This window comes from Anas platyrhynchos, chromosome 4 (assembly GCF_047663525.1).
Source record: "Anas platyrhynchos isolate ZD024472 breed Pekin duck chromosome 4, IASCAAS_PekinDuck_T2T, whole genome shotgun sequence".
NCBI lineage: Eukaryota > Metazoa > Chordata > Aves > Anseriformes > Anatidae > Anas > Anas platyrhynchos.
Window position 1 is genome coordinate 54409993 of NC_092590.1, and position 9740 is coordinate 54419732.

A 9740-nucleotide genomic window follows, 5' to 3' on the forward strand; every position below is an offset into this window, starting at 1 on the left:
CATCTCTTTGGCGCCTGGCACCCTGGAAACCCTCAATTTCAGGCAGTATATTGTGTAAAGCACATTGGGGAAACCACAAATGCAGTGAGTGCAGTGAATGATGATTATAAGGGAATAGATATTTGGGAATTTTCTCTTCCCCTGAGGACTCGTCCTCTTTTTGGTGGGCTAAAAAGAAAAAAAAGAGTGAGAAGCAACAGACTAGATAGAGGTAGTAGGAATTTGACAGTCTCTGTGTTGTATTGCCTTTTAAAATCTGCTTATTTAAAATATTACTTTATCTTCCTTTATGTACATAAAGAGAGAGTGTAGAAATAGTTTGATGACATTGGTCTTGAGATACTAGATTGTATAATCTTTCCTATACGTATTAGATGTAATTCTAGTACTGAGCATAGTAAGCATTTCAATTATAGTGCAGTGCAATTCCTAGCAAGAAGTCACCCAATAATAGATGAGTACCAGTAACAACAAGAAAATTAAATTAACATAAAAGAAGGGAGATCACAATTGGCAATAAATAATCTTTCCAGATTCTCAAGCAACATTTAATGCTGAAATACCATAGCTTTATCTACTATCTGCATAATATGCCTGCAATTCATTAATTTAATATTGATCAGTTCATAATGTGTTAACACCTCATGCTAAATTTCTGACAGGCTGTTTTGTTCATAAATGTATGCTGTGCAGAGTAAATGTAAATTCTGACAGCAGGGAACACCTGATGGAATATTTCTCATCCCTACTAGATTGCTAGTTTAGGACGAAGTATGGGAACCATCAATCACAGACCCTATTTTTATTTATTTTTATTTTTATTTTTATTTTTATTTTTATTTATTTTTATTTTTATTTTTATTGTTATTTTTATTTTTATTTTTATTTTTATTTTTATTTTTATTTTTATTATTTTTATTTATTTTTATTTTTATTTTCTGTTTTCTTACCTATTTAGGTGAGTTGTGGGTGACATTTCATGCTATTTTTCTGTCTAAGGTAGTATTGGACTCAATGCAGTACAAAACAGTTACTGGCCTTTTGGTCTTGAATTATTTTGATTTATATCTAACCTTGATTTAAATTACATTAGTAAGCTTCTGACATCAGCAATTGAGATGACTGCTGAGCAGTGAAGCAATTGCCATAGAGTCTGCCCTGGAGGTAGGGAAATGGGACTAAAAATGATAGTGTTAAAAATAATCTTTCATGATATTGTGGATGTGGAGGCAACCCAAGGGATTAAAAACCCAGTCCCTGAGGACACAGCCTGTGGTGCTTTGGGCAGGGCAGGATGTAGAGTCCTTGCATACCCCTCCCCAAGGGAATTCTGGATTCACCACATTACAGAACTAAACCTAGTCTTTGGGGGAAAAAAATGTTGCTCTTTCACAGGTTTTATGATGCTGATTCAGTATGTCCTCATGGAAAAATTAAGTAGCACCCTCCTGGCCTCCAAAGAGAGCACAGGCTTGGCTTCTGTTTTTGTGACTAAGTCATGCAAATACTTGTCCAGAATTTCCCTGGCAAGTATCTCTGCTGACATTGAGGTTCAGTCTGTCTCTTCAAAAGTGTTTTCTTACTTTCCTTGAATGTCTTCCAAGTGTTCAATACTCTTTTGGGAAACAGGTACCTACAGATGCACATATTCTCATTTTGGTCAGTAATGGAAGGACGGGTAGAAAAAAGGTTATTCTCTTCCTGCACTGTAAAGGGCCATTCCCATTTATAGAATTCATTATTTTATGTTCTTTTTTTACTACCTTCTTAAATTGTAAGTCTTGCCTGAAATACAATCTGTATTATTTTTTCTTTCTTTCTTTCTTTCTTTCTTTCTTTCTTTCTTTCTTTCTTTCTTTCTTTCTTTCTTTCTTTCTTTCTTTCTTTCTTTCTTTCTTTCTTTCTTTCTTTCTTTCTTTCTTTCTTTCTTTCTTTCTTTCTTTTTCTTTCTTTTTATTTTCTTTCTTTCTTTCTTTCTTTCTCTCTCTCTCTCTCTCTCTCTCTTTTTCTCTCTTTCCCTCTCTTACTTTCTTTTTTTTACTCTTTTCTTCTTTCTCTTTCTTCTCTCTTTTTCTTGCCTTTGTTTTTCCTGGTTACTTCAGCCCTTTTCAAATAAACAGCACCAATTTTCAATTATGTCTGACCAGAAATAATGTCAGACACATTCTACCATTCTCCATGTTTCCAATTATTCATGAGTCTATTTTATTATTTTTTTTTTACTGAATTTTATGAATATCCCACTTACTTTATCTTAGATAATTAGAGAAGATGGCAAATAAAAATGTGAGACAGATTTTCAAAGGCACATAGGTGAGAGAGCCCTAATTCCCTGTGGCTTTTACTGAGACTTGCGTATCTAACTCTTTTTTCTCTACTTCTGAAAAACTCCTGTTACCTCTGCAGTGATCCCTGTGTCCTTCCCCTCATCTCAATAGGATCTGTCAATCATCTTTAACTGCAGCTTCCCACTTCCACTCCAAGGCAATTTGAATTAATCATACTAGTAAGGTTTTTTTTTTTTTTTTTAACATTGAAATCAGGCATGATTATAACATCCCATTCCCTTCATACACTAATTTTGTAGTGCTTACTAAAAAGAATAATCAAGTTTGTCTGACATGAGCTATGTTCTAATACTCCTTGTGAGTCTGTCTCATTCTCACACTAGGGTAAACAGCAATTGCCTGAGCCAGCCTGTGATAAGCATCTCAGCGGGAGGGAAGCCATGGTGCTGCTCTGTGGGGTACAGAAATGAGAAGAACTCCACTGCATATGAGCTTCAAATAAATTAGATGTACATTAGTGTTTCTGAAAACCCACAGGAGTTTTCTGAAGGCTTCTGTGTCCGTCTGTAAGTCTACTTATGGTGAAGATGCCGCAGGAGGAAAAAGAGGCAAAATAAAACAAGAACAGGACAAAAAGATTCTGCATGGCTTTGAAAATTATTTGAGTGGTTTCCTCCAGTCTCCAAATACCTGGGGAGCAAAGAGATCTTTAGGTTCTTTGAATTCATCCTTCCTACATGATTACCTCAATTCTGTGCTGGGGCCCCCTGTTTATTGAATTGTTCCTGGCTCAGGAGATGAGTTCCTACTGGACTTCCAAGATCATGGTCCTCATTGCCTAAAGCCATCAATGTAGTAAACAGGGAAGTAATTTCATAGCTTATTACTTTAATAATGGTGGGAGAGGTGTACACTACCCCCAGGGATTTCTTTCTTGGATGTTTGCCACATCCCATCATTAAGAGAAGATCTCAGCAAAACTGCAATATTGTGCAGGACCCAGGACCAGAATTATCATATCTTGTTCTGACTCTAACTGTTAAAGGATTATTTTCATCTGGTAAGAGACCAGGATTTGAAGCTGTATACGTGCTTGTGTGATTATCTGCTTGATACTTCCTCCCAGTTCTGAAGACAAATTATTTATTTTTTCCTCATCCCTGCTGGCACCTCAGTCACCCAAGGATATTCAGTAAGAATTATTGATGCAGTAGGCGTATGCTGATTTACTTAATACCCTGGAATGCCTATCATGATTCATTTTTTATTTATTTTTCATGACATACATGGCTAGTGCTTTACAGCTAAGCATAAAGACTCGTCTCCTGTCTCAAGACAATTGAAAATGACAAAACAGGAACAGGGACAGTTGCAACAAATATAACATAAATGCAATGAGATTGTTTGTTCTATGTTGTTTCCATTAGTATTCCCACAATCATTCTCTTTAAACTTTATTACAATGTGGGGTACAATCACAGTCTTTTCATAACTCCTTTGTTTTTATATCAATGAACATCCTTGTCAGTTATTTTGTTTCTAGACCTAGCCTTTCTGCACCAAATCTTCCTAATTACCTATCTTTCTCTTTGACACTTTTATGTTTTTAAGACTTACCAGATTATGACACCCTTTCCTTATCGTGTGATCGTCTAACTTAGAAATCACATCACGTGAATGCAAAACAGAGGAAAAAATCCTTACCTACAACCTGTCTCAGTAGTGAACATTCTGGTCGGTATGTGATAGTTGAGAAATTTTGTCTTGTGACAATTCAGGCAGGAAAGCTCCTGAAGGGGTAAAATGTTTTTATCATAGGACCCAATCTTGCAGCCCAGTGGCTAAGCAAGACCCTGTGTCGGTCAAAAGTCTGTCAGTATCAATGCACGTGTTCTCTGTGTATATCCAAATGCAGGATGAATGCCTTAAAATTCTGCCCTTAAAATTCCCATCTGTTCACGTCCTAGAAATGCAGAACAATGTTTTGAAGCAGATGGCAGCCATGAGAACTTACCTCATGAAAGAGCATCACATTCCTCAGAAAGACTAGAAATAAATAAATAATGAATGAATGTTTAACAGTTTTGCAAGTTCAGCTGCCTGTAAATAGAGACCCAGACCTTTCTGGAGAGATAGGGTAGGGTCTCTCCAGCTTGATACCACACAGCTGTGTTCTGCATTTACAGTGGCACATTTCTGCTCACTTATAGGATATTCTACTCAAAGTTTTTCAAAGGCAGCCCTGAAAATTGGCTGCTCAGCCTCCGTGGAAGGCATGTGTCCAAAACAATTGTCTGGTCCATCGCTACCTTTAACTGTTGCAATACTTATATTTGCAAATCTGCTTAAATTACCAAAGCACAGTGCTGAAAAGTAGAAAAGAGATGTATTCTCCTTCTTGCATAATCACCCTTTCTGTACCTTCTGTCTCTGAGGTTTTCTGTAGAATCCAGGTGGGAAAACAAGCTGCTTTTTAATATATATATCTATTTACAATTTTAAAAGAAGGGAATTTATTTCTGGCAGTGCAGATATTTTCTGGCAGTGGCATAATGTATTCTCTGTAACACATGATCAGCAAAATCCTATTTTCTTCCTTCTTTTTTAAGGCTTTAATTCCTGGACTGCACAGCAGAGCCATACAACTAAAAGCATTGGTCCCCCCGGGATTCTCATTTTATTGGACACCAGTGGGGGAGAGACAGTAGATACTGCTACACTCCCCTAAACCTTAGCCTTAACCTCCTTCTATGTTTCCAATGTCTTGTATGGCTCAATGATGCCAACTGCATAGCCTGCAAATTCAGCATGGAATCTGGGTTATTTTGTTTATTGGTTTGTATTTTTCCCCTCTGTAAGCTGGAGACACCAGCTGCAAATCTGGGCCTGCAGCCAACTTTGTCTCTCCTTGAATAAAAATAAGACTGAGCTTGTGGAAAGTGCAGAGAGGGCAGAGGAAGATCACACAGCTCACTTGTATCAGCTACACGATGCTTGCACACACTGCTGTGAGCTGGTTTGGTGCTGCCCCAGAGAAGAATCCCTAAACAAGTGCTGCATGGACAGTCAGGTGCCTGCATATGGGAAGCTTATGGCCAAGCAGTGCCCAGGGAGTGATGCTGATGAACTAATATCAGCTTCTCCCAACCACACAGTGAAGTGCTGTCTTGGCTTCACCCTCAGGAAGTGGTCTGGGGGTCCTGAAGGAAGCTGAAGAAGGTGTGGTGTGCTCAGCCACCATGGTTTTCATAGGCTGAGGTTGAAATCCTTAGTGAATTCTCTGAAAGGAAGCCATCGGAAGCTCTGGGTTGCATGGGAGAGATTGTAAGAGGGACTTGAAGCTAGAGTCAGAGATGTGAAAATAAACAGTGACTGCTCAGTGAGGGTGAAATGTGAAACAAAATACAATTTCTTCGCTTTCCCTTGCAAGCCACAGAGGATAGAAACATACCTCCAAGGGAAAATAAAGTCCCAAAGCAGACCTGTCCTTTCCCCCTCCATACCCATCTGCTGACAGGGCTTTCTTCACTAGCTGCCTTTTAAGGGTTGTAAGCAGTGCTGCATATGGGACGTGGTTATGTGATGGGGAATGACTGCTGAGCTTCAGCATAACTGAGCCACACTAACAACATGGCAGGTCCATTCCTTGCCTTATTATTAAAAAATAAAATAAAATAAAATAAAATAAAATAAAATAAAATAAAATAAAATAAAATAAAATAAAATAAAATAAATTATTATTATTATTATTATTATTATTATTATTATTATTATTATTATTATTATTATTAATATTATCAATATTATTAATATTATTAATATTATTTATTTTAAAAAAGGCTTTCTGGGAAATCTGGATCAGCAAGGGGGTTCCAGAAGGTGGCAGATGTGGCTGTCCAGATGTTTTGCTGGAGCCACCAGCTCCAGGTGAGGACTTTTACTGGGTACAAGCCCTGGGGTATAAACACTTGGTGTGTATTTAGGTTACAGGCATTTGGGTAGTTAGGTAATGTTGAATGAGCAAACACCTGGAGGGTTAAGCTTCAGGTAAGTTACTGTTTAAAAATGTCTGGGATTCCCAGACTGTAAACAAAACTGCCATCATGTCTTTTTATAGACCCCCACCTGCAGGCTGATACCCTGGCTCCATCCCCAAGTCCAGTGAGGGACCTATGCCTGGGGCTGGGGCTGCCCTCAGCTGCCCCCAGCTGCCTGGGTCCTGGCTGACCCTGGCTTCCCCACCCCAGGGAGACCCCACAGTCTCTGACAATGTATCTGTGTACAGGAGCTGTTCATCTAGGTATGTTTTTAGGAAGAAAAATTGGGATGGAATACTAAAGCAGTAATGTATAAATTAAAAAAAAAAAAAGTCACAAAAATTCAGTAACAGCAATAATGCAATGTCATATTGCCATTTTGGCTGATAGAAAATATTCTCTTTCCTGTAATTTTATTGTATTTTTCAGGTCAGGGAATTGAAGCCATGCAAATACCTGCCTTGGACAGGTCTGCTCACTGTACATCTCTCCTTCCTTGCATTCTAAACAGCTCATAATAATTTCATTCAGGACAAAAAGGTTATGTGCTTATAGTAATACAGGACAGGAATGAAGCCGTTACTCTGGATCGGAAGCAATCACCCACAAAATATAGCTCTCCTTCCACACCAGAAGAGTCCTGAGGATGATGAAATGTTAGCATGCTTCTGCAAATACCTGTTTGTCAGAGAAACAAAAAAATAACCCCATTCTCTACCCAACCCCTGCCCCCCTAGTATCTTCAATTTATAAATCTGCCAAGGGTGGCTTTTAAAAACAATGAAGCTGGTAGAACAAAACATATGAAGCTTAAAAAGACTTATCAACAGGGAGAGAGTCAGACATGTCCCTAGGGATACTGAGAAAAGATCTCTTCCTATACTAATATATAACACTGTATCAAACAAAAAAAAAATAGTGTGTACATATATGTATATAAATAAAATGGGTTCTAAATCCCAGAAGTGACATTTTTCATTGCCTATTTGCCTCTCTACTCACAAAATCTTAGATCTTTCCTTATTTAGACACTATCAAAATAACTGTCCATTATATCAGTAGAGAAGGGCCTTTGAAACTGGAGACAGTGCATCTTACACCCCTCTGAAGCCTCCTTTCCTGTCATTTTTCATGAACAGCCTTGGTGCAAATGAGAATCTGACACATTCCTTTTTATAAACACTGCCATTTATTAGCAGGTTAAGATAGGAGAAGACGTCTCCTTTTGATGCATAGTGCAGAGGATAATTAATTAGAGTTGTAATTCAACAGAAAAGTGTTAAATTTAAACTTCAGAAGAATTATAAAACTTAATGAATTGACCTGGTATGTCCAGAAACTTCTAGCAACTTACTTAATTGCTCTAAATGAAATGACTTAAAATCATGATTGGACACTAAAAAATCAAATTGGTTGACCTAACCTGTGAGCAGGCAGTAAATAGCAAACTGAGGTGAAACTAGTAATATTCTAAGAGGAAGAGAATGCATCTGTTCAGGAAAACACAAATAATTTATATAAAAAATATATAAAGATTATTATTTCAAATGAATTTCCATACATTTCTAGGAAAACCCACAAGCTTCAGCAAGGGGACTTCAAATAATATTTTGAATTAAGGAATTCCCAATGTAAGCATGAAAAGCATGAAATGAGGACTGGGCAACTTGCTTTCTGCTGCTCTGTTTTGCTGCCCCACAAAACTTGTCTCCTTTGTGCTGAGTGCCCAGCAAGCAGTCTGTCAGCTTTCCAGATGTGTGAAGACAAGGATTGATGAACATGCTCTACATACAGTATCTGTACACTTCAGATTTTAATGTGTTTCTGAGATATTTAGCAGAATTCCATAACCCTTACACCACATCTATAAAATTAGTGAAAATAGCAGGGACGTTTAGCTTAATGGACTATGAAGCTGGTACAGCTGAACCTGAGGGCACACGCATTATTCTTACACATCATTTGTACCAACCATTAATAAATAAATAAATAGAACCAGAAATATAACAATAAAAATGAGATTGTGCAGTTTAGCTTTTGAGGAACCCAACTTCACTCCCCACTTACCGATTCTGATTGATGTCATTGTGCAGCAGCAGAGAATTTAGGCCAGCGTGTAAGAACAGTGGCAGACTTAATCATGCCATATGCTTGTTTATTTTACCAGTTCTTTCCTCACATATGACTAAGGCATGATATTCAGGTTATGCAGGGGATGAATAAAACTGTATCCATATCATGCCTGTGAGTGCCATTCAAACTTGGACTAACACAACAGGTTGATTTAATCACTGCCCTTCTGATACAAGGTGTCCTGTAGGCAGCCATGACCCACAGTGTGAGGCTTCACCACCTGGAGCATTTGGATGAACATGCAGAGTATGTTTACTGAAATCATTTTTGGCAGTTGTTTGCTCACACTTACCAAAAGAAAGTTGACTGCACCCAAAACGCCAGCATTTTCCCTTTTTGTAGCTTTCTAATTCTGCTGAAATAGTGATGTGTTCATTGCAACAGTGGGTGCTGCCAAATGGCATAAGATCACTTGCACAACAGGAATAAAGCTGCATGCAAATCTAAGGGTTTTGAGAAGTTACTCAGAGACTCGGGTGACTTTATGCAATCAAAGATAAAACAAACAGCCCTGAAAAACTGCTGGGTAGAGACCTGTGTGCTCTAAGGTAGAAACACTGCAAAAGTTTTGAATCAGTACTGAAGTTCTGGGCAAGTTTCAGTGTCTGTCAGAGTCAGAAAGTCATCCACCTAATTAAACATTGATTTTAAACTTATATTTCCCCTTCATTGTTATGCAGTGCAAGAGTGTACTACAAACATTAGTATCCCATTATTGGTTCATAATATGGTGCCATTACTCTGTCCCAGCTCAAATTACCATTGTAATGGCTACTGGCTTCCTATAACCTACCCCAATGTGAAATTTCACAAGGGAGACACAGCTTATGTGAGGCACCACAATAAAAGTCTCGTAATATGCATTAAATTCCAAATTGGGCATAAAAGCTTGAATTTCTTTTGAATGCAAAGCCTTTGCACTCTCTGTAACAGATGTTTTCTTTCATGCTGACCACAAAGAATATAGCTTGGTAATTGTGTTAATACAAATGTCTGTTACTGTCTCTACAAGCATTGGTTGATGCCACTTGCAGCATCTACTTCCTTTCTACCTTCCACTCTAAGTGCAAAGGCATGTGGGCTTCATCTTCTGTGGAGCTTCACCCTGTTCTCCTGCCACACTTGATCAGTGTGATTTCAGCTACCTGATGCTGCACTGCAATTAAACTTGTTTCCCCAATGCCCAGAATTTCTTGTCTGTCTCCCTGCCATGCTTTGGAGTTCCCTCCAGTTTAGTTTTCACATCAGCCCTTTTGACAGATATGTTCTGCCAAACAAATAC